Consider the following 24,299-nt stretch of genomic DNA (forward strand, 5'->3'; position numbering starts at 1 on the left):
GTCTCAGCTAGTGGGAGAGGAAAGGGACACTGCAATTATTGTTTAGGGAGCTCGTTTTGCATTTGTGGGGCTGGCTTCTCTACGCCTAAGTATCCCCACATGAAAAATAAGGAACTCTGACCCTTATAAGGTGCCATTAAATATTATTGAAAAATTCTTAGATGTGTATTATTTACTGGGCTGTCTTCCATTTATTTTAAGGAGGCTTGCCTTAAAATGTGCTTTATTCCATAACACTTCAGTGTTTCAGGGCTCTCAGAGTTTCAAAGATCCAACTGGATCATTTCAAAGTTTTCCAATTTTGAGAGGAAAAAATCAAAAAATAACTTGTGTCATGAACAACCAAATGGACCGCATGGATGACTTTCTTTGGGGAATCTCTAATTCCTGGCCTTGGAGTCTATTAGGGAAGTTGTTGGTAAGTTCCCGCAACACACTGTGATTAGTAAAATGAAGTTGTAATCTCTGTCCAGTAAATTACATAATTCCAAGTGCAGTTTCCTTAGGCTCATTACAATCTCCAGTCTCCTCGCACTGAGTCCCGTTCTCTGCTACCCACAGGATGGCCAGTCCATCTAAAAGACTGAAGATCCAGGGACACATCCTTGCGCCAGCAGAGAATGCATCTTCAGTGTCATGAGTTAAATGGTGGGACCCAAAAAAATACACCCAGGCCCTAATCCGTGTTACCTGTGAATGGGACCTTATTTGGAAAAAGGGTCTTCGTAGGGGTAATTAAACTAAGGATTTCAGAGATCAACCTGGATCACTATGGGTCCTAAATCCAATGATAGGTATCCTTATAAGAGAAAGGCAGGGGAGATTTCAGATACGGAGACGCACAGAGAAGTCCATGTGAAGATGTGAAGACAGAGGCAGAGGCAGAGTTATGTAGCTTTAAGCTAAGGAACACCTGGAGCCTCCAAAGCTAGAAGAGTCAAGGGAAGATTCTCTCCAAGAGACTTCAGAGCAGATGTGGGCCTGGAAACACCTGGGCTCTGAAGCCATGAGAAAATAAATTTCTGTTGTTTGTAAGTCCCCTAGTTCACTGTCATTTGTTACATTGGCACTAGGAAAGCAATAAATCAGGTACCAAGACCAACACTTCATTCTTAAAGACATGTCTAGGATTTGAATCTCATGGATTTATTAGAATCCTTTGTGTTCTGACAAAAACTCCCCAACTTCCCACCATCCCTCTACTATGCCCAGCCAAAAAGAAAAAAGGAATCTATTCTTTCATTTACTTTAATCATACTAGCACATACTATTACCAAGAGAACATAGTGAAGAATTACTGACAACTCATTGCTGATCATTAAGTTGGTTAATGGTTCCTTGTACCCTCGGGTGGTCCTCCTGCCCTCTTCTTTAGAATGAAAAAGATACTGTTGTCATAATGTTTCTAGTTGTTCTTTGATGAATCAACAATTCTGAGAGAGAAGGGAATGCAGAATGATGAACTAAGAGAAAACAAAAGACTAAGTTCAGCCTGGTCCTGGACTTGAGCTTTTGAGTTTCCAAGAATATGTTTATGAAACTTGATGATTTCATATATGTTCTATCATCCACACATCTCAATGTCCATAAACAGCCTCCATAAGGAAAATAGCATGATTTCCAACCCTTAGTGAGTAATGAAATCTCCTTCCTAAGGAAACATTATCGACACTAGTCAAAACCCAAAACACATTCTTCTGGGGATGGAATCAAGAAATCACCTAATCAAAGAATTCTTGACAGCTGGCTAACAAACAAGGATGTCTTCTAGACCCAACATGAAGAGCAAAACACTGTATAACTGGAAACAACTAAACCACAACTTCTAAACCACTTCATGTATTTCCAACTGTTATTCTTGGCTTCACTAACAAAACAAAACAAGATCCTGTATATGAACAAGGCTGTGCTTTGCCTACATACCTTCTGAACAAGGCAGTGTACCATTCCTCAAACATGCCGTGTGTTCTCTGTCTCCTCACCTTTGCTCTCCCTCTCTCTCACCAAGAAGGCCACTCCCACATCCCCCCATGTCTGTCTGCTGAAATCCTACCCCGCCCGAAGTCTGGCTGAAATGCCACCTCTCCCACAGACTCCCCTCAACTCCTCTCCCACTAAGGCACAAGACCTGCCTTTTGATCCCACACCACTTGCTCATGGTTTTTCCTTATTCCAGCATTGTTGTTCTTTGCATGCTCCTCTGACCATCCTCAAAAGCTGGGGGAACCTGGGAGGGTGAGATCAATATCTTCCTTATCTTTCTAACTCAATAAATATCCCAGTTAAAGTCAAAAGAAATAGCTCTCTAATGAAATGAAGCCAAACAAAGTCACAGAACAATCCAAGGTATTCACAGAGAATTAGTGATACTTGGATCCTTTTTCCTCATCTATACTTGATGGAGAATATCAAATAAAACTTTCAATCACCTCTGAATTTTTTCTCAGGGGGAACACCTTGGACTAGCCTGAGTTCTCCTCTCTGTGCCTTTTTCAGTTGGAGCAAAGTCTACGTTTACCTTCGTTGTTCCGAAGTTACCTGTCTCAAGCAAGACAGAGCAAGCACTGATGAGTGTGGGTGCTGAACTGAGAAGCTTTCCAGCCAGCAGGAAGCCCTGTGTAGAACCCCCCGTGCTTTCCCTCAGCTGTCAGATCCCCACCAGGCTGCCAAACCCTGCACGGTCCCCCTGAGGACCACCCTCAATATCTCACATTTCCTTTCTCTTCACGCCACCACCCCACCTTCCCTCCCACGCTGCTAACGCTGATGGTCTTGTTGGCTTTGAAGGCAAGGCTCAGCTTCTCAGGACTCAGTCTGTTGCTATGTTCCCTCCTCTGTCTGTCTGAGAATTGCCTCCAGGGACTGGATGTCCCACCAAACTGCGTCAAAACTCGTTATCTTGCCTGGGACCTTCCACAGACTTGCCTTGGCCAACTTTTCCAGACTTTTTACTGTCTCCCTTAAGAAGCCCTAGGCTTTAGCCAAACTAAACATTATTCGTTCCCAAATATGCCAGAACATTTCATCGCCCTACATCTTCTCAGGTCGACTCATCCGCCCTCACCACCCCCTGGCTCTGCCGCAGAGATTTCCTGACCCTTTCATATTTTGTTTATAGCACCTATACAGTTGCCTGACTGCATTTAAGAGCAGTTCTCTGAGGACTACTCAGCCCCAAGCACAGTGTCCGCCACAGACTTGTTCCATCTACCCCACTGAGGCTTCTTCCCAGCACCTAGACCTCAAGGACCCAGGCAGAGGATGTTCTCAGTGATTATTTGCTGAATGAAAGAATAAAGTAAATCATAAGTTATGTATCTGTTCTTGCCAAAAGCCAGCTTTGCTTCCTGGAGAAGGAAGAGAATCTATACATATAGGAGTTAATAAGTGGTCCTGAGGTATAGCACCACCACATGCGCCTTCTCCTGCCTTTTCCTGCCCTGGGAGAAATGATAACTTGGGAAGACAGACGGCCTTGCCCAGCCATGGCGCCAAGCCTACGGGTTTCCTAGAGCCATTATGGGGTGCTAAATATCCCATCCCAGAAGTCACAATGCATCCTCCCCACTCTCCCACCCTCCCCTCACTCCCCTTTTGTGGCAGAAAACAGCAAAGGAAGGGCTGGGAGCAAAAGACAGGATTAGCTAACCAAGATGGTCCAACAGCAGACCTAAAAGAGCATGTGGTGAGTCCCAGGGGGTGGCAAAGGCAGTGGGAGAGACACCACGCCCACCGCTGTGTCTCCAGGGACGTCTGCCATCTGGGGAGGGGCTATGGCCCAAGCCAAAAGAGCTTGACCTCTCTCCCACAGAGGACTCACAGGACTCGCAGGTTCCTGCCCACCGGCAGGCAGGCCACAGGGCCTGGTGGGGGGACGAGCAGGCCGAGGTGATAACTACATCCAGCGGTTTCAAGCTCTGAGCAAAGGCAGTGGGGGGGCCCCACATCCCGTGTGGGCAGCTGTGGTAGAGAAAGCAAAGTGGCCACAGAGCAGTTCCAGAGAACTGGGCCAAACACAGGCAAAGGGCTTACATCCAGGTTTGCCGTGGGGAACGGGACCGTCCCAGCGAGTATGCGTGAGTGCAGGCCCTGCCTGCGGGGAGGACAGGTCGTCTCCTGAGGAGACACCAGCTGGTGACAGGCTCGCAGCTCCTTAGTTTCTCACAATCCGAATCCAGTTTCCTGGTCAGAGGGGATTACCGGTGAGCTGGGTGACAGGTCTAGGGCCATGGCTAGCTCTTCAGCTGGATGGGGGGAAGAGGTGGAGAAGGCCTCAAAGAAGGAAGCATGCCTGACATTGTTACATGGCCGAGTGGGGAGGCCTCGGCAATGGGAGAGAAGAGCGAGCTTTTCGGCCAGTGGGGACAGCTGAGCACAGTAAGGAAATCCACCTGCACTTGGGGCACGAGAAGGAGAAAATACACACACAGAGGAAGGTGTGGCGACTGGGCAGAGTAGCTGTGGGGAGGCAAAATGGGTATAAATGATAGAAACTTCATCCTAAATTGGTTCCAGGGTCCAGATGAGGAATTAACTCCACAGACCAGTGTTTTCCAAACTTCCCTGGGACAGATTCCTTGTCTCCCACCAGAGAGATTCCGACTCTGTAGATCTGGGGTTGAGTCCTGGAATTGTAAACAGCTGGGAGCTGTGACGACAGAAGAGCCTGGTTAAGGGAGACGCGGTGAGGAGGCTGGCACCGCCAACATGTCCGCGGCGATCGTGGCAGTAAGTCCTGCACTTACCACGGGCCGAGCGCTGTCATTAACAGAGTGTTACTTGCTTGATCTGCACATCAACCTTATTATCCCCTTTTTTGGAAGACAAGACCGAGGCAGAGAGGCCCTGGCCCGAGGCAGACTGGCAGCATCAGATCAGAGACCCAAAACCTGTGCTCTGATCCACTCTGTTATCCTGCCCCATGAGGCTGCAGACCCGTCCTCCGGCCCACGGCCTGGGATCCCCTTCCGCCACAGCACCCTCTGGGTCACAGTGCCCCCCTCACTCCCGCAGTCCCGTGGTTTGTCCAGTTAGATGGCATGTGATGGAATCGCCCAACAGCCCCTCTTTGCTCTACCTTCCCTGCCTATTCACTGAGAAAAACTGACACTTCCACCAGAGAATGTGCTATTTTTTTCTCTCTGATGTTAATCTAAACCGGTCCCTTATCTCCTCAGGCCAATTGATTGTGCAGACCTGACAGCAAACAGTCTGGAATTAAGCGACCAGAATCTAGAGATTAAGCCAAACTCTACTTATCTGGGTCAGACACTTCCCCGGGTTTCTGGCTGCAGTTCCGGTGGTTTTGCACCCTGGGGTGTCTTTAGGATTTCTTCCCATTCAAATGTATTCTGCTGAAATCCTTGGTTTTCCCTCAGGTTTCTTCCCTGTGTCTCTAATCTCAGTATTCTCTGCTGGCGCCTTCCCCCAAATGACCACAAGGAATTGAACTGTGGAGACCATTCCACTGGGAATTCACAATGATTCTCAGTTTACCTTTAGAGTGGCTGTGAAATGAGGGGAGCAGCACTGGACTTGGGGACAAAAGCACAGTGTTGGGGCCCCATAAAATGGAAAAGTCACTTCTCAATGCCTCTGGACAGAATGGAAATGCTATTGCAAGGATGGCTGCAGCAGCAGGGATATTCATTCTGTGTAGCAGAGCACTGTCATTTCCTACAGCCGGACAGATCCTCTCCAAGACCCAGCCAGCTTTCCAAAAATAAAATTTTCCTGGGTCTGGATGGGGTATGTGCATTAGCTCAGCTGCTCAGAGAGGTCACTGCAGTCTAGATTCAAAGGATCAGCTTTGGGTCAGGGGTCAGATCAAATGCAGAGCAGGCCAGGAGACTCTCAAGTGCCTTTTTTTAAAAGAGTTAACCTGTCCCTGAACAGTTAGGAGAGGCTGGAAGGAGTGTCGTTCTGACCATAAAGATGGCAAACTGGAAGACAGCTATATTGCTAGGAGGATCTTGGGGACCCTGTCCCCTCCAGCACAGAGGCAGGACAAATTGGCCCATTCCATTACAGCGGCATGTGGGATGCAAAGCCAGAGCACCGGTCATGATGATGCCCAGAGCTCTAGCCCACTGAACATCAGCACAGATGGCAGCTGAAGAGCACCTGGGCCTGGTGTGGGTGATGTGCATGTTTATTAGGCTGGTCTGGGGCGGCTGTCTGCTTCCTAAGAGCAAAATTGTCTCATGAACCTCTCCAGAACTGCATATGAGTTCAGAATATGAATATTAATGAAACAAGATGATACACCTTCCACTAAAACTTTATTTGTAGATTTTGTTTCCTGCTTACAGGAACATTGATGGTGGTACTTAGGTCTTTGCTGCATTTAAAGTACCTCTTTAAAAATCTCATTTGGAGCAAATATTCCATTAATGTTTTGTAATACTTGGCTTTGTTCCTTTGTGTCTTGAGGGTTTGCTTCCCTGCTTTAAGAGAGGGGTGGGGAAAAGGGAAAGGAAGGCAGAGCTCTGGCTTTCGGGAAGGCGGTGTATTCACAGTCAGGCAGCAGAAGATGAAACAGACAGAACCCTACGAGGTAAATTCTCATTACGGCAAAGGCGAACCTGGTGGGAAAGTTTCATTCTCCCCATGGTCCCCCATCACCAACCACTAATTCTGTATTTTGATTATTTTCTGTAATTACAACCTTACCTTGTTCCAAGAATGGCTGTTAGATGGCTTCAAGAAGTTACTGTGATTAATTTATTTTGGTGGTTGATGAAAAAGTCTCTTGGAGTTCCCAAATCTTTGGCCAGATGACAAATCCCCTGGAGCTGGGTACGATGGAGCCATCTTCCCAAGCTAGTTCTGACGACCAGGTCAGACCTATTCAAGGTCTCCTAAAAATAAAACCAACAATTTGGCTAGAGCCACCCTAGAGCTGGGTGAAATACTCCCTCACACAGAGCCCTGGAAGAAACCCAGTCACTGACTTGTCGGCTCCTGTTATCAGAGCTCTTTGAGGGGCTGGGTGGTGCCGCACTACATGCATCCCTACAGCCCACAGCAGCCAAGGGGCCTTGGCGGAGGCCACACCCTCCCCGCAAGCTCTTCACGGGAAGCCGAGACAGAAGGAGCATACGCTGGCTGCTCCAGGAGGTGGAGCTTCATCACAGAGCCCCTAGAGCAGAGCAAGGACTTGCTCCACCTTGACGCTAGAAGGAGGCTTTGAGAGCCCCAGGCACACAGCTGAGGTCTGGTGCATTATAGCGTCTATACCTCACAGCTTCACAGAGAGAGGAAAATGTTCACACCAGCGCACACTTTGAGGACAAGGTAGCAAAGAGTTGTCCCTAGGTCTCAACCCCAATAGTTCCAGTGAGTATCAGAAGCAATCCATTTATGCCATGAAGGAGGGCAAGGGTGCAGGAAGAGGCTGGGGGGCCGTCATGCCTGGGAGCAGTTCCTCTGACTCCGTGTGATCACCTGCACTAGGGGCCCAATCCTCTGGCTAATCAGAATGTAAAGTATCCTAAAAACCGTGTAAACACAAAATTAGTGAGCCTAAAATTGCTGATGGCGTGCCTGTTGGTGTCACCTCTGTCACTTACCTGGACTCAGCAGACATGCTACTGTTCCCTTTCTTTTTGCAAAGCCTGCTCGGTGATGGAGTGGGAGGTGGAGGCCAGTCACAACAGAGCCCAGCCCACCGGGGGGCCCTCCTCCCAGCCACTAGCATTCAAGTTCTGTGAAAAAAGGGAGTTGTCTGTGTTGTTCAGGGCTGGGTTTTCAGTAACAGCAGAATCCTGGCACCTCGCAAGTGATCAATATCTGTTGATAAATGAGTGGATAGAATCCACCCTCAAGAGAAACTTAAGAAACTACTTCAATGTACCTTCCATGGAAAACTGGATCATAGACATCAAGTGATGTCTGAGTTTCTAGGAGCTGAAACAAACATCCTGAGACAGCCCAGCAGGGCCACCAGAGGACAGTGGAGGCAAGCATGGTAAGGGGCAAACCACGTGTTGTCACCAGAACTCTGATGGGTCCACAATCCTAGAATCTTGACACTTAAAGGGAATGTCAATGTCATCTCCATCCTCCTTCTCAATAAATAGACTCCTTTTCTATGGGATCCCTCCCAGAAGAACAGGATGCAACAGTCACCCAGGCTGTTTGAGGTTGCAAATGGATAATAAATGAGTATCTCCTACACCCCACCCCACCCCAAAAATCTTGAAGTATAATCAGAAAGGATAATATCAGAAGAGTATTATCTATAGAACATTTAATTCATGCTTTCAACAGCTATTTAATGTGTCCAGGCCCTCTGAGGATAAAGCAGTGGTCAAGATCTCAATTCCATCCCCTAGGACTAACACAACACTTGTTTTTGTAAAGCCTTTCATGGTTTACAAAGCACTTTGATTTGATTTAATCACCGGGCCACATAGTAGAACTGCTTGGGGTATAGTCTGCTCTAGGAACTTCTTCACGGTGAGAGTGGGGAGAGGGTAGTCCCTCCTGGGGACCTAAAAAGGAGCCACCCACCATGCCTTGAGGTTCCGAAAGAGCAACAATCATTCATCACCATCTACCCCCCGTGTCCCTTCTCTTCGCCTTCATCCTTCAGATCAGTGATATGATCACTGCTCTACTCTGAAGGTCTTACAGTTTCTATTATCTTTGTTGATTGCTGGTCAATCTTTAAAGTTCACTTTTAACTTAATGATTTTTGTGGAGAGATTTTCTGGCTCATTGGAGATTTTTGGTTTGAAAGTAGATTTAAAGTAACATTAAGAATATAATTTTATCTGACTTTCTCAATTTGACAATGTTTGCCAAGGATGAGTTTTTATGTGTGTGTCTGTTCCCAAAGATATTAGAGTTAGCTACAAGAAGTAGAATTCTCTTTTGTGAAATAACAATTTGGGAGTTTGAGGAAATGAGGGCAATTCAAGGAGGACATATATAGAGGGACTTAATTTGGAGGAATAGGGTGGAGCAGGAAAAACCCAGTCTGGTGACCTTGGGCAAGCCACTTTCTGTTCCTGAACTCTGAGTCTCATCTGCTAAACAAGAAAGTGACGTCAGGATCCTGGGTAGTATATGTAAGTAAGCACTGGGCATTCAGCTCTTGGTGGCCACCACAGTGTGGGACTGTGTGGTGTGCAGGGCCCATATGCCAGGGCTGTGGGACTGGTGCCTCGGGCCCTGACGTCTGGACACTGGTTTTCCACATGGGGTGACGGGGTGCCTCTGTTGTGATGTCACCAATGTAGATGAGCCTCTGGCAGTCCATGAAGCTGGAGCCAAGGGTAGTCAGTCCTGGGCCATGAGGTTTGTCTCAGTCTCACAGTACCAAGAAGAACCTATGACCCAGGGGCCCATTTGGTAAGCAGTGGCAGCTGGCTAAGAAAGTGCCAGCACCCACATCTAGTTCGTCTAGCCCAGGGCTGTTCTCACTCAGGGCAAAATGCCTCGCACCTGCTCCCTTGTCATCTCAGCCTCCAAACGAAGTGGTGAAACAGGATCACTGCTCGGCTCTTTACTCTTCTCAGTACTTTAACCCCTTTCCCCAGCACCTGGGCCTTCAGTTCACACAGCTCACATGAAAACCCCTTTGGCACATTTTGGGAGAGCCCAGGGTGCAAGCTCTGTTCTGTCAGCCATGATGTGGGTTTTCACCGACTCCCACATGGCGCCGGCCCACGGCAGTCAGGTCGCAGTGGGACCTACCTCTGCCGCTGTCTCCGACGCCCCACCTCCCTAAAGCGGGCTTTCTGCCCGAGCTCTGAGCTCTCCAGAGGACTGTCCCATCCTAGTCCCACTCCTTCCATCCTCAGTGTCCCCCACTGATCCCACATCCTCGAGGTCTGCATGCACTTAAGGAAGCCATTTTTATTGTCGTTTTTCACTGTTCCCTGACCTTCTATTTGGACCTTCGGGACACTGGTCTTGCCCCCTACAAAGGCCCCCAAGTAAGTCTGGGATGTGTCCCTCTCTTTGCCACCCATTCTCCACAGTCGCTGTTCAGCTGGCCCACACGTGCCGCCTAAGTCTCCCAGATCAGAATGCATTTCAGCCTCTTAGACACACCCGCAGAAGGCCTGCCTGGGTTTAACACCCTCTTCGGCCTTCGCTCTCCCTGTCACTTCGCATCTCTGCACCTGAGGGTCTGGAACCACACCTGAGGCAAGTCAGGCTCAGCCAGGCACAGAGCAATCCACCTCGCTGAACAGTGTGGACTCCCGAAGGGGCAAAAACCATTCAACTACGTAGAAGCAGGTGAATCCAAGCTCGCTGGTACCCAAAAGCAGAGGCGCAGAGCCTTTTCGATCCTCCCGTTCTGCTCTTCCCCTGCCCTCTCCGGCCTGTGCCCCCGCCCCCACCGCCCAGCAGACTGTGCAGGCCGCTGGGGAGGCGCCAGGCCCCCTGTCTGGGTGCTCTGCCCCTTACCGTTGCACTGAGGCGAGGCTGCACTTGAGCCACCCTGGCGTTCAGAGAAGGGATCCTCCTGCTGCCTGCAGCCTTCCCCCTGGAACCTCTCCCACAAGCATAGTTACAGCACCGGGCTTCCAGCTCCCAGCCTCGCAGAACTTCCTCCCCTTTTCTTCACTTCTGTGCCCCTCTAGAGAGAGACTGTGCCCCAGCCCACTGCCGGGGCCTCAGCAAGTCTGCCGCTCTGGGCAGGTAGAGTTCTGCAAAGAGAGCTGGATTTCAGCCCTGACTCGTCCCCAGGATGGGCTCCTTTACCTCCCTAACTGGGAACAGCAGCTCTGCCCAAGACACTCACTTTGGCTATAAGACAAGGAAGAGGCAGTGCAAAGTGGAGGCCCCAGGGAGGTGAATTATGTTCCCAAAGCCATACATCAGTTAGGGGTCAACTCAGAGCTAAAACCGATGTCTCCGGAACCCCGGCGTGGGCTCCTTGCAATATTCCACGAATGCTGGTGCCAGCCTCTCACATCACTAACACCAATCTCACCTTTAAGTCAATGGAGACTTCTGCCTCTGCTCCAAGTCCACTGAGCGGCGCAAGCTGAGGGGCGGGAGCTCCAAGGCTGCCATTTGCTGCTTACATCCACCGTGGCACTGCCTCCCACCTACCTGAGCCAGTGAAGAGGGCCACTGATTGTACCGAAGTGGGAGAGGAAAACGAGGAAAGAAGAGAGGAAATTAAGAAGTGGAAAGGACTAGACTTTCATTTATCTTCTTTTCTGGGTTAATTTTGATGTAAATATAAAACGTCTTTCGATTTATTTCAAACCAATTAAGAATCTATTTGCTGTTAGGAAAACAAACTTCTAAACTGTGCTTTATGCTCTTAAGTCAAAACATCTGTCTTTGTTTTGGGGCTCAGAATTTCTTTTTCCTGTTTCTCTTTCTATTTGATTGTCCTCAGGACAGCCACCCCAGCGCCACAGTGTCATTAACCCAGTTGCAGCTTTGGGTCTGCTGGCTCTTTACCACGGTTCCCACAGCTGCCACCAGCCCATCTCCTAGCCTGCAGAGAGGTCAGCAGAGGCTGTAACTCATGGGCTGTGGCAGATGAGGAGATACTAGGGAGCCCTCATCCAGGCTTTCAAAACGGACAAGAAAGTCAAATGCTGAGAACATTATTGTAGCAAGAAATCAGGAAAGAACCAGGCTCTGCTGTTCCTGCTGCTGGAGGCATTCTCCTCTGATGGCCCCTGAGAACATGGAAGGCTCAGGTGTCCTGCAAGCTGGGAACAGCCTTCCTTCTCCTGAGATGAGCCACAGCAGCACCTGGCAGGTGCCTGGCTCTATGATGGTTGCTCTACCCACGTTATTTCTCATTATCTTTCTTATACTTTTTCACAAGAGGAAACAGGCTAACAGACAGAAGGTCAGTATTACAGAAGTCACATCACCAATAAAGCAAGTTCACAAAAAGTGAACTTGTTCCAGGAAAATTAAGGCTTAGAAGGGTCCAGGAAGCAGGGTGAGGCCATTAGGAAATGAAAGAGGGAAGAAAAAAAGGGAAAATGACCCTGGTCACCAGTAGGCCAGAATTTAGGTGCCAAGATATCAGCCCTCTTTGAACTTGGCCCCCTCATGTGACCTGGTCCTCCACTGGCAACCAAATGGCCCTTGACTCCACTCCTGACCCAGCCCTGGGTGAGGCATCAGGTGACCTTTAGCGAAGCAGGACTCTGCAGAGCCCTCTCACCTGTGTGTGCATGGCTTGCCCCTCAGGCCCAGGATGGTGTATATCTACTTTGCCCATTGTTGGCTTGCATCTCAACACCTTTCTTTCCACCCCTGGGGAGGAGGTAAACATCCCATGTGAAGGCCATTGGCTTGCAGCCTGAAGTCTTTATCCCAGATGGATTTGCATCTGGCTAGCCACCCAGGACAGACAGGTGATACCAGTATTTTCAGCCCACCCAGACCATCTGCTCACTTCACAGTAACACTGCCCCTGGGCTGCGCTAAGAGACCATTTAAGAAAATGCTGCTTCAGTAACTAAGCCCTTCGGTGAGAATTTAAGATGGATCCTTATTGTAATTAACTTGACCTGAAAGCCCATAAAATCATGGTGGATTTTCAATAGATTCTTAGTTCTCTCCTTAAAATGACAACAAGGAGGAATTAGAAAAGGAAGTAGTCCCTTTTCTAAGTAGTCAACTAACTCACTGTATGAGCCCAGTGTCAGGCCAGCATTTCCTCCCAATTCGTTGGTTATGATGAACTCTCACTTGCAATAAATACCTCACAAAAATTTTGAGAAAATCTACATTTTCGTCAGTGTGTTTGGAGTTTGTGTTTTCTTCATGGGAATAGAGGCATTGAAATGCTATGCTGGCAGAGACTTCTAAGGAGGCCAGTGTCTTGCCAATGGGTTTCAGTCCTGGGCAAGTTTACTCTTGATTCCGTGAGACTGAAAAATAACAGTGGAACCTTCTTGGGGTGAAAGGTTTATACCCAGTTCTATTCCCACGATGGCAGGTCAATCACTAGAATCCCATCGCCTCAGGGCCAGTCTGCATGCAGCAAGCTGGCTGGTTTCTGCCCCCGGGCCTCCCTGCCCCACGGTAGTCTCAGTAACTGTCCTTGGGGCTGCCACCACCCCAGCCTCATCTCTCCTGCAGCTGTGCTGCCCAGAGCACTGGGCGGAGCTCTTTCTATAGAGTCAGTAATAAGGTATTTCCCACACCTGGGCAGTGGGCAAGTGGACTGGGGTCAGGTGAGAATCCTGGTCACGGGAACTGTCATCTTCTCCACAACCAGTTAATGTGTATTATATAAGATGAGGTAAATGTGGTTCCTGCCTTCAAGGAACTCAGGATCTGGTAGGATTGGTAAGACAGTTAAAGGATCAGATTAATTCAGGAAGTCAGTGGTCAGAACCCAAGTTAGTTGCAAGTCAAAGCAGTTCAGAAAAGAGCATTCTGTCATTTTGACATTGCTGTCTTCAGACCAGAAGCACCGCCTTAGTCTGGTTTATATCACCCCGCCTACTGATGTTGAGGGCAGAGAGAATAAGGGATGGGATGAGGATGCCTATCTTGCATCTGTGGATAAAATGAGAGTTCCTGTGGCCAGGATTCTTACCTGGTTGACTAGCTCACTGCACACCTGTGGGCAATACATGGCTGTTGACTCTATAAAAAGAGCTCCACCCGGTGCTCTGGGCGCGACATGGTGGCAGGGCTGCAAGGCTGCAGGACAGCAGAGCAGAGGCTGGAGTGGTGGCAGCGCGGAGGACAGAGGCCCAGAGGATGGCTGTGCGGGACAACTGTGTGGACAGAGGGGCCCAGAAGCAGAGACTAGCTTGCTGCATACAGACTCGCTCTGAGTGAATGGGATTCTAGTGACTGACCTGCCACTGTGAGAATAAAGGTGGGTATAACCCTTTCACCCCAAAGAACATTTTCCTGTCAATTTCTTCAGTCACACTAAATCCATAGCGAACTTGCCCAGGGCTGAAACCCATTGGCAAGACAGCATCTTACTTTATAAAACTTGAAAATGTATGGTTGTAGAAGTAACAGAAGATAATGCACACAAATAGTTCTGTCGATTGGGATGGAGGGACTTTTAAGCATTGTATCAAAGCCAGAAATAATAAATGAAGCAATGGATTGATTTGACTATATCACACATAAAAATACATATGCACAAAACACAAACTAAGTTTAAAAAATGCTAGAAAAATATTTGCAACATAGATCACAGATTGTCATTTGCTTTTTTTAAAGTTAGTTTAAGTTTGCCTTGATTTTACACTTGGATTCTTGCAGAGCTCTGCCCTGCATCAATGTAACAATGGTTTATTCAAATCATTAATAAAAATATACACACCTGAGAAACTGTCATTGACCAGAGGAGACAATGGAGAAATGAAAATTAAATGACATGTGAGATCCCAGACTGGGTCCTGGGACAGAAGGACATATACCCCATTAAGAAAATGATCTAAGGATATGTACAGATAATTCAAAAGAAGAAATAAAAAGGAATATAGCCAATGAAATATGAAAAGATGTCCAACCTCAGTAATAATCAAAGGAAAATTATATATATGTAATCTATATTATAACTTATACATATAAAATCCATATTATATAAAACATAACACACACACATTTTGGATTGGGAAAGACAAAATGATCAATGATACCACTCCAATAGTGGTATTCACAGATAAAATTTAAAAAATCATACACTTCCCTGTATTTCTGCTCTGATGATCTTATTATTGTCTGTAATTCAGACTAGCCTTAGCTGTTACCATCTGTCACTTGGCCTACAATAGCCCCCTAACTTGTCAACTTGTGTTCATTCTTGCCTCCATCTATCAGTTCTCTCTACTCAACCAGTTATCTTCTTAAGACACATATATGATCCACAAACCCTGCTTATGTCTCTCCTTGCTGTTGTAATAACAATACGGTCCTAACAATACCTACAAACCCATCTGTGGCCTGCTCTCTATCCAAGACTCCAGCCTCATCTTGTTCTATGCTTTTCCTTGTTTCCACTCCAGCCACACAAGGCTTCAACTCCCCTTGCAGCCACATTTGCCCAGGCTGTAGCTAAAGAGCTCTTACTTCCCCCATTAGTCTAGTTAACTCCTACTTAAGTGTCAGGTCTTACCTAAAATGTCATTTCCTCCAGGAAGTCATCCTTGAATTCCCCAGCGAGGCCAAGTCCTCTCCACTGAACTCTCTAACAGTACCATGCATCTTTCCTCAGTAACGCCTGCAGCAGACTCCACAAGGGCAAAGCCCCCATCTGGTGTTGCTCAACATTGTGTCCTGGATACCTAACATGCAGTGGTTGGCACATACTAGGATCTTCATAAATGTTGTTGAATGAATTGTGGATCTTTCTTGAGATCAGTTTGACAACATGGCAAAATTTTAAACATGCATATTCTTTGACTCAAGAAATCTACTTTGTGAAATTTACTTTTCCTTTATTCTATTCCACACACACATGCACATACATGCAGCACACCCATGCACATATATGTGAGTGAGTCCTGAGAGTTTCCACTTTTTAAAGTATATGTACATTTCTTACATAAACAGAAACAAACAATGAAGATGTTTTCATTTTGGGGGGTTGTATCAAAGTGTCCCCAGATTAAAACAGTTGCCTTAGAAGGATGACATCAAAATATCACTGTCATTCCACAGATGGCCCCAAATTGCTGTGGCAAAAAGGTCATGTCAAAAGTCAAAGCAATTAGAGATTTTCAACTAGGAATGGGGAATTGTAGAGGGCTCAAAGGCATCTTCAGGGAGTGCTAGCATGTGAGTCAGGTTGTAAAGGATGGTTAGGACTCAAACAGTTGAAGACGATGGGAGAAGCTGGGCAGAGTACATGTCAGGTAACAGGATCAGCACAAAGAGCGATATGGAGATGGGAATGTCCAGCACAAACAACGTGCTCTTTTGATGGAGTATAAGGAGTGTAAAGAGAAGCAAGATAAAAGACAGAAAAGGTGGGATGGGGTTCCATCACAAGAATTCCAACAGCTGACGGGAAACTATCAGGGGGCATTTAAGTAGAGGGTAAACATGGCAGGCTCCATGCTTTATTGTTTATTCATTTCTTTTTTGAGACAGTAAAACACGCTACTACACTTTATGCTGAAGTGAATATCCTTATGTACGTCTTCAGGCACAAGCTTAAATATAATTGTAGGAGGAACTCCTAAACGTGGAATTGATGCATGAAAGGTTATGCACATTTTAAATGCTGATATTCTGAAATTGCTTTCTTTAGAGGTTGTATCCATTTACATACCTCAAAAAGTGTATAAATGTCTATTTTCCTACTCCCTTGTCAAAAATACATTTTAAGAATCTTCAGCTAGTAGGTGAAAAATGCAGTTGTAGTTTACATTCGCTTATTGGGTGGGAACTTAAGCATCTTTTTGATTATCTTAGTATACTCTGTTATTTCCTTTTGTAAGTTACTTCTTCATGTCCTTTGCCCAGTTTTCCAATAGACTGTTACCTTTTTCTTATTGATTTATAGAAATTCTTTGTATTTTAACAGGTTTAGCCCTTTGTCTCATATGTTTGTTACAAGTATTTTCCCCTGTTGATGATTTGTCTGTCTTTATTTTAGTGTTTCCTACCATGCAGAAGTGTTTGGTTTTTAGGGCCAAATTTATCCATCTTTTCTTTGATGTCTCCTGAATTTTACCATGCTTAGAAAGTTCTTCTCTACTACAAGATCATTAAATTTTTTCCATTTTTCCTAGAACTTTGATAGTTTAATTTTCATGTTGATAGTCCATCTGGCACTTATTTTGCTATAAAGAGTAGGAGAATACAACTTTATTATTTTCCAGATGGCTACCCAATTGTCCCAACACTATTTATTGAATCGTAAATTTTTTCCCCATTGATGAATACTAAATCTTCATTAGAGTATTGGGGTCAATTCCTGATTTTATTCTATTGTTGTGCTTATTTATTATGCACAGTTTGGGCTATATTAATTACTATCACTTTATTATAACTTTAATATCTTTTGGATTTGTTATTCCTTTTATTCTCCCTTTTCAGAATTCCCCTGGAGTAGTCTAGCATACTTATTTTTCCATAAGAACTCTCAGATCAGTTTGTATGGTTATAAAAAAATATGAAAAAGCCCTCTAGATGTATTTATTGGGGTCTCATTAAATTTATAAGTTAATTTAGAGGGAATTTTTATATATTTTATATAAATATATATATTTTATATCTTTATAATAATTTGTGTTCCTCGACTTCCATTTATGGAGTCATTTTTTTATATGTCCCTCATTAGCATTTGAAAGTTTCCCTTTCATTGATCTTAGGGGTACACACTACATGAAGATTATTTGCCAGATAGTCAGTTAGTTAGGAGTGGAACACAGCACAGGCAGGGTGGCCAGTTAAGAGAGCATTCCCCAGGCAAGATGTGGGATGCAAGCGACATGTAAGGACAGTCAAAACAGCTATTTTTTTTTTCTTATTGGAAACTGGAGGCAAGAGAGAAAAAGGAATTAATGACTTCTCTAAGATTTTGCGTTTAAGGAGTAGGGAGTTTGGGGAATAGTGTTATCAGAAAAGGCAACAAGAACAACTAGATTGTGAGCAGAAAGATGATAAACTTGGTTTGGGAAATACTGGCCCTCTGGTGCCAGCAAGATGTCCAGGTGGAAATGTCCATTAAGCAAGTGGAAATAAATGTCTGAAGGTAAAGATACAGGCTTGGGAGGTAGACCCACAGGGTGCAGCTCAGAACGCTTTGGGGAACAGGATTAGCCCAAGGGAGAGGGACAAGGGCCGGGCCTTGGAAAATCTTTTTTGAGGAGATGAAGGAAGAGCAGGCAAGGCGGTCGGGAAATGGGCAGCCAGAGCGTCAGAGAGACAAGAAGACAAAAGAGGGGGATGAAACGTTTGCTGCTGTCTCCGTCATTCATGAAGGGCTCTCACTGACTTGCACTAGAAGCCAGGCATCTGGGGTTGATATCTTGACCCCATCACTAGGAGTCAGATGGCTTGAGGCGAGCCAGTTATGCTCTCTGAGCGTCAGTTTTCTCATCTGTAAAATGGAGGTAATAGTAGTACCTATCTATAGGGCCATTGTAATGAATAAAAGAGAAACTTCTGCATTCAGAAATATGAGCTCCCTCCTTTTTCCCTCCATGTATCTGCTGAGGCCCATAACAGTTAAGTGGAATTCCCAAGCACTGCACTGGAGTTACCCCTTTCTAGAGGATTGTATTTCGACAGTGCTCAGTGACATCAAGGAGGTTGAGAGTTTGGCATTTAGGACATTTAAAGGTGAGCCACTAGGGAAAATTTCCTTCAGAACAGTGGATGCAAAAGTCAGATTTCAAGAGATTCTGGCTCCTGGGTATATACCAACAGGAAATGAAAACAATATTTTAAAGAGAAACATGCACTCCTATGTTTACTGCAGCATTATTCACAATAGCCAAGATATGGAAACAACTGAAATGCCCATCAATGGGTGAATGGATAATAAATATGTGGTATATATTCACAATGGGATATATTATTCAGTCATGAGAAATGCTATCTTGGCATTTGCAACAACATGGATGGACCTGAACACATGCTAAGTGAGATAAAAAGAAAAGTGGTGTATGCTGTCACTTGTATGTGGTATTTAAAAAAGTCAAGCTCATAAAAAATAGAGAGTAAAATAGTGCTTACCAGGGGATGGAGTTGGGGAATAAAACTGATGTTGCTTAAGGGTATAAACATGCAAAAAGTAGTAAACCATAGTGATCTAATGCATAGTAGAAAGAATATGGATAATATGGTACTATAATTATGTAATATGATAAGTATTGGTCCAATGGCAATCATATTGCAATATATAAATGTATCAAAGTCACATGCTTGTACACCTTCAATTTACACAATATTATATATCAACTGTATTCCTTTTTTTTTTTTTAAGTGAAGGACTTTTCCTTCTGTGGGCTCTGTTCTTGCTTTCTCATCAGCCTACTTTCTTATGTATCCTTCCAAAGTTTCTTCATATATGCTTTATTATTTTTACATTTATTACAAATCTTTCATGGACTAAAATGCAGTGCTTTGTATACCATGTTATATACCTGACTTTTACTAACAAATGTCCTGGAGCTCTCTCTACCTCTATATAGACAGCACCTTTGTTCTTTTATACAGCGGCATTCCTGCGTATTACTATATTGTAACTTAGTCTCTTCTCTGGTGGTGAACTTTTGGGTTGTTTCCAATCTCCAGTTTTCATAAATAATGCTGGAATGGCTAACCATGCACACATGTTGCACACAACAGTTCTATCTGTATGACAGATTCCCTGAAGTGAAGTTGTTACAGGACGAAATCTTAATCAGACTTAAAAAGAGGATTAACCTATACATACGGAAACCAAGGCTGTAACTCTTCTGTGATGTGTCCAGGTTAGCACAGGCACAGGTAACTAAAAATTCTTACAGGAAAGATATTTCTTATTTCCTCTCCTTGTAAAAACAGAAAACAAACCCAAATACCCATGATAAATGTGCATTTTACTCCCCATTTAATGTGCTTTGCTCCAGATGTTAGAGAAATCACTGAGTCAGATGGGCTCTGTTATCATTTTTTATCATAGTGCCGTTGAAAGTCTTTTGAATGACATTAGGGAGGCGGCTGAGCTTTTGCAGGAACTAACCCACAGAAACCGGAGCTGGAGTTTGCTAGAGTGACTGCAGAACCATATGATGATCCCACAACTCCAGCAACCACATACCCCTAAACTGAGTTACTGGCTAACTGGGAGGTTGGCAGGCATGCAAAATTAAATTCATATTGTTCTCCCACTCCTTTCCTGGCAGTTTCCAACACACTGACCCCAGAAACAACTTTATAACCCTCAGTTTATAACAACAAGCCTCTTCTTCCATCAGGCTTCAAGCCCTAAGCCAGCCAGCATGGCCGTGGCAGCTGGTAGGAGAGACTTGGCACCTTAACTGCATGGGACAGAAGAGCCAGAAGAATCTAAAGAGCCAAGAGGTGGCCTGTGGTCTGTGTTTCTGACATCAATTCTTTCCTTCTAGATGATTCTGACAGGAAGAGAGCTGAATTTTTCCAGCGGAGTTCCATCCCAGGTCATGTCCGTATAAATCGTCATCAGCTGCCTTGCATAGTCTACTCCAAGGACCTGCAGGCTGAGCAGGAGGACAGCCCAGGAACCCCAAAAGAAAATGCAAGGGGCCCTGTACCAAAAAGGGATTTGATTTAAAAAAGAAGAGAAACAGCCAAACAGACAGAAATATGAAAATACTCAAGGCTTGGGCTTTGTAGCATTTTCCTCTCAAATTAAATAATAGTAACAATCACAAAGAGAAAGCTCAAGCCACCAGTACGAAGAGGAAAGAGACTGACCAGCTAAGCTGCATGCAGCCAAGGGCGTAGCTCCAAAGATGGTGCCACCTGGTGAAGATTCAGAGACACAGTGCAGTGTTAAAGAAAACACTTCAGAAACTCCAGTGAGCTGGAAGAGCCCAGAGGAAAGGCAACAGAAATCCAAGTGCAGCTGCTCTTTTTGCTGTTTAAATCATTATATATTAGCTGCAAATTTAGTTTACTGGCCAACACTCAAACATGACATATGGCCAATAAAAGGTTTGGTGGAGTTTTCCATCTGCTGTTCAACTTTACCAAGGCTTCCATGTGCACAGCTCAGCGTCAGGGCAGGCAGCACTTCAGAATCCTTTCGTGAGCAACATGCAAGCCCTTAAATGGCCACAACTCTACCCCAGCATATGCCACCAACCCAGAAGAACATTTGACAAGTTGATGTGTGTGTTCTCTGGAATTTGTTCCATGCTCAGATCCAACCGCCTCCTGGATCCAGAGAACAAAAAGTGCCTGAGTGGACGAGCCCTCTAGAATGCTGCAGGTGGGGATGCCATGGGTTCCACAAGTGGATTTCTCCTCAAGAATCATCTGGATACTGTGCAAAAAGCTGGGGAGAGACAACTACACTCTGGAAGCTCATTAAAACCCACGCCAAATGCAAAGGAATTGGCAAGTGCTGGTGGCTCTGTTTTGGAAACCGTATTCATTGGTATCCAAATGCAAAGGGAATCGGTTTATTTTCCTGGCTCTGGGTTGTTCAGTTCACCCACCTTGAAACTAGAATTGCCTGCAACTGAGCTCTCTGCTGCCAATGTTCAGGATACTTTGATGGTCCTCCTGCATTTTTCACTTTGATAGTCAGCCTTCACTGGAGGACACATTTTTACCCCAAACCTTGGAATGGAAAGTAACAAGATACTCAAAACCATTCTAATCCTTTTCTAATTGTTGTGTTCTTAAGAGTGGAATCAGAGGATGAATGATACCCACAGTGACTTCTTTGTTTAAATAAAAGAACAAAAATGACCCAAAAGTGACTTCATTGTAACCCAAGGAGACACACTAGCAGGAGAAATGATGATGTACAGCACCATATTTGCTTGCATTTTGCATGATGCTGTCATTTCTCCTGCCTGCTCTGCACCTGCCAGAGATACACTGCCAGAGGCAGAGCGAGATTCAGGGCTGGACTCAAAGAAAGCCATGCTCAGACTCCTGTTTTGAATCTGTTGTCAGAGACGATGGAAGGGCAGGAGGCAGGCAGGGGAGGAAAAGAGACTTGTTGAAATACTACATGGGAATTGATGTAAAAAATGAAGAGTCCCTGAGTCCATGAGGAGGTGACACAAATTATAGCAGTGAATCATTTGCACAGAAATGGGCTCTCAGTTCTGACAGACAGTGAAGATTTAGGGAGACAGATTTCTCGTAGGCTCAGCAAGAAGCTAAGGCAAGGAAGCCAGTGGCTCTTGGGGTTTGGCAGAAAGTCACAAACTCTTTCTCCAATGTCCTGACTTGGCAAAAACTCGGTCCTCAAGGAGCCATCCTCTCTGGAGACCCATGTGTATTTGAGGGAAAATTTAATCTTTCTGCCTCTGACTCATTTACACTTAACTCATCAAAACATTGTTTGCTTTGTGCTACTGGACGGCCAGTAAGTTCAAGTCTAATTTAGGAATAGCCTCTGGTCCTGGAAAAAGACCCAAATGCAAACATGAGACTCAGACCCATCTTATGCTCTGATTATAAAAGGTGGGAGATTATTGCTTAGGTAACACTGCAGGCAAAGGGGATTCTACATTTTAGCTCCCAGCTCCCATGTTCTGAACACCCACTGCTCACACACACACACACACACACACACACACACACACACACACACACACTCAGCTGAAGAACTGAGTCTGCTAGGAAGTCATTGGAACAGGATGCCTGAATGACTCCATCCCCTAAAATTAAATAGGGTCATGGTAATCCTGCAAATAGTAGTGGTTAAAATGTATCATCCTTAACTGTTAATTTACAGGCACAGGCTCTGGATGAAGATTGCTTTGGGTTCAAGTCCTACCTCTGCCCTTTCTTGCTGTATTAGCCTGGGCAGGTGGCTTCATCCTTCTGAGCTTCAGTTTTCTCACTTGTAAAACAAGGCAATGATAATAGTACCCGCTTCACAACGATGAAACTTAAACCGATGAAACTTAAACCCATGGATCCCCAGGTAGTGCTCAGCACAGTCTCTGCACTAAGTAAATACTTACTTCTGTAGCCCATCTTGCCCAGGGTAGTGGACACCCATCAGACATTTGCATGCACTGCCTCAGATTCTCTCAGCCTCCCCTGACATAGGGAAGCCAGGCTAAGAGCACAGGATCAATTTCTCACTAATCCCAATCTCCATCACTGTACCACCCCAAAGAGACTAGATCTTATTTAGCAGTGATAGGATTGATGAGGGATAACAAGTCACATGTGACCTAATAAGAAGGCTTAAGGTCCTCTAAGTCATCTTAAGAAAAGATGAAATCCAGAACCTGAGTATCCCTAACAAGGGAAATACAGTTCCTGGAGAGAACGTTCCACAAAGGCAGATCCCCTTCTTTCCCCAAAGAGAAAAAGTAGAATTCATAAAGGAACTGGGGGTTGCATTTAATGGCTTCTTGGAATGGAGCTAGAAGCACCTCTGCTGCCAAGCCATTCAGTCTTGTCTGCAACCCCGCCACCCTACCCGCCACACAGTGGAAAACAAGGATTGCCTGATGGAAACGGTCTTTAACGAAAATGTCATTAAGAAGCAGATGCTGCAGTTAACTTCAAATGTTTCGAGACTAACTTCAGTTTTCGACATTTAAACATATTTTGAAGGAGAAATTAGGTCCCTTATCTGATGAAGGAGGCAGCCGTCGGGACCATTCGTGTCCAGCGTCCATGGCACGGAGGCATCAGTCCTGCAGCCCTGCTCACAGCTCCAGGCACCGAGACCACACTCCCAATCCCCTGCTGTCCCCCAGCCCCCAGCTAGGGCTTCCCTGCTGCTTGCATGTCAGCAGTTATTCTCTGCAAAATGAATAATGCATCACTTTGTTTTTGGGAGGACTGCCTGTCACTCTTTCACTTGCCGAAGTTTGAATGAATATTCAGTGAGAATTGTGGCCTCCGCCCCCGCCATGAGCAGACAGGAGCAGCAAGTGACCCATGGGACGTGATTTCAGAATGCTCCTCCTGCCTGGGATTCACCACAGGGCAACACCTGAAACCGGCAGGAGGGGAAATTGCCATTCAAGGAGCGCCTGCGCTGGAGTTCTGCGCTGGTGCCTCCCACAGGTTAGTGCAGGGGCGCGCAACGTCTGTCTGAAAGGCCCAGATAGAAAATATTTTAGGCTTTGCGGTCCAGACCATCTCTGGTAACTGCTCTACTCTGCCACTGTAGTGCCAAAGAAGCCATAGGAAGTAAACGCGCAAAGGGGCACAGCCATGTTCCCCTAAAACTTTACTTACTGAGACAGCACTGGGCGCGCAGGCCACAGCCCGCTGACCGCTGGGCACGCCCGCCGCACCCTTGTTGGCATGCATGGTGGCAAGCGCTGCCCCTCCTCCTGGAGGAGTTTCCCTTCAAGCCCAGCCCTTCCTGAGAATTACACGGCCGGTCCCCAGTGTCCCAGCATGGCTGGATTCATCAACCACCATCCTAGAGCTGAGGAGTCGGGGAAGAAGGACAAATACATCTTCAGAGCAAATGCAAGCACCAGGAGGTGGGAAAGAAATTTCGAGGGAGACGAAGAAAGGATGAGGGGACAAAATGTGAGTTTAGCGAGAGAAGGATGAATCTGGGCTGGGAGGGCTTTAAGGACAGGTTCGTCACAGGGTCACATCATCCCAGCTTGGCAGGACACCTATAGGCGGCATCCCACCGCAGTTAAAAGCATGGCCGGGAAGTCAGAGGCTTTGACATTCCTGGCTGC

Source organism: Manis pentadactyla, chromosome 11 (genome assembly GCF_030020395.1).
Source record: "Manis pentadactyla isolate mManPen7 chromosome 11, mManPen7.hap1, whole genome shotgun sequence".
Taxonomy (NCBI): domain Eukaryota; kingdom Metazoa; phylum Chordata; class Mammalia; order Pholidota; family Manidae; genus Manis; species Manis pentadactyla.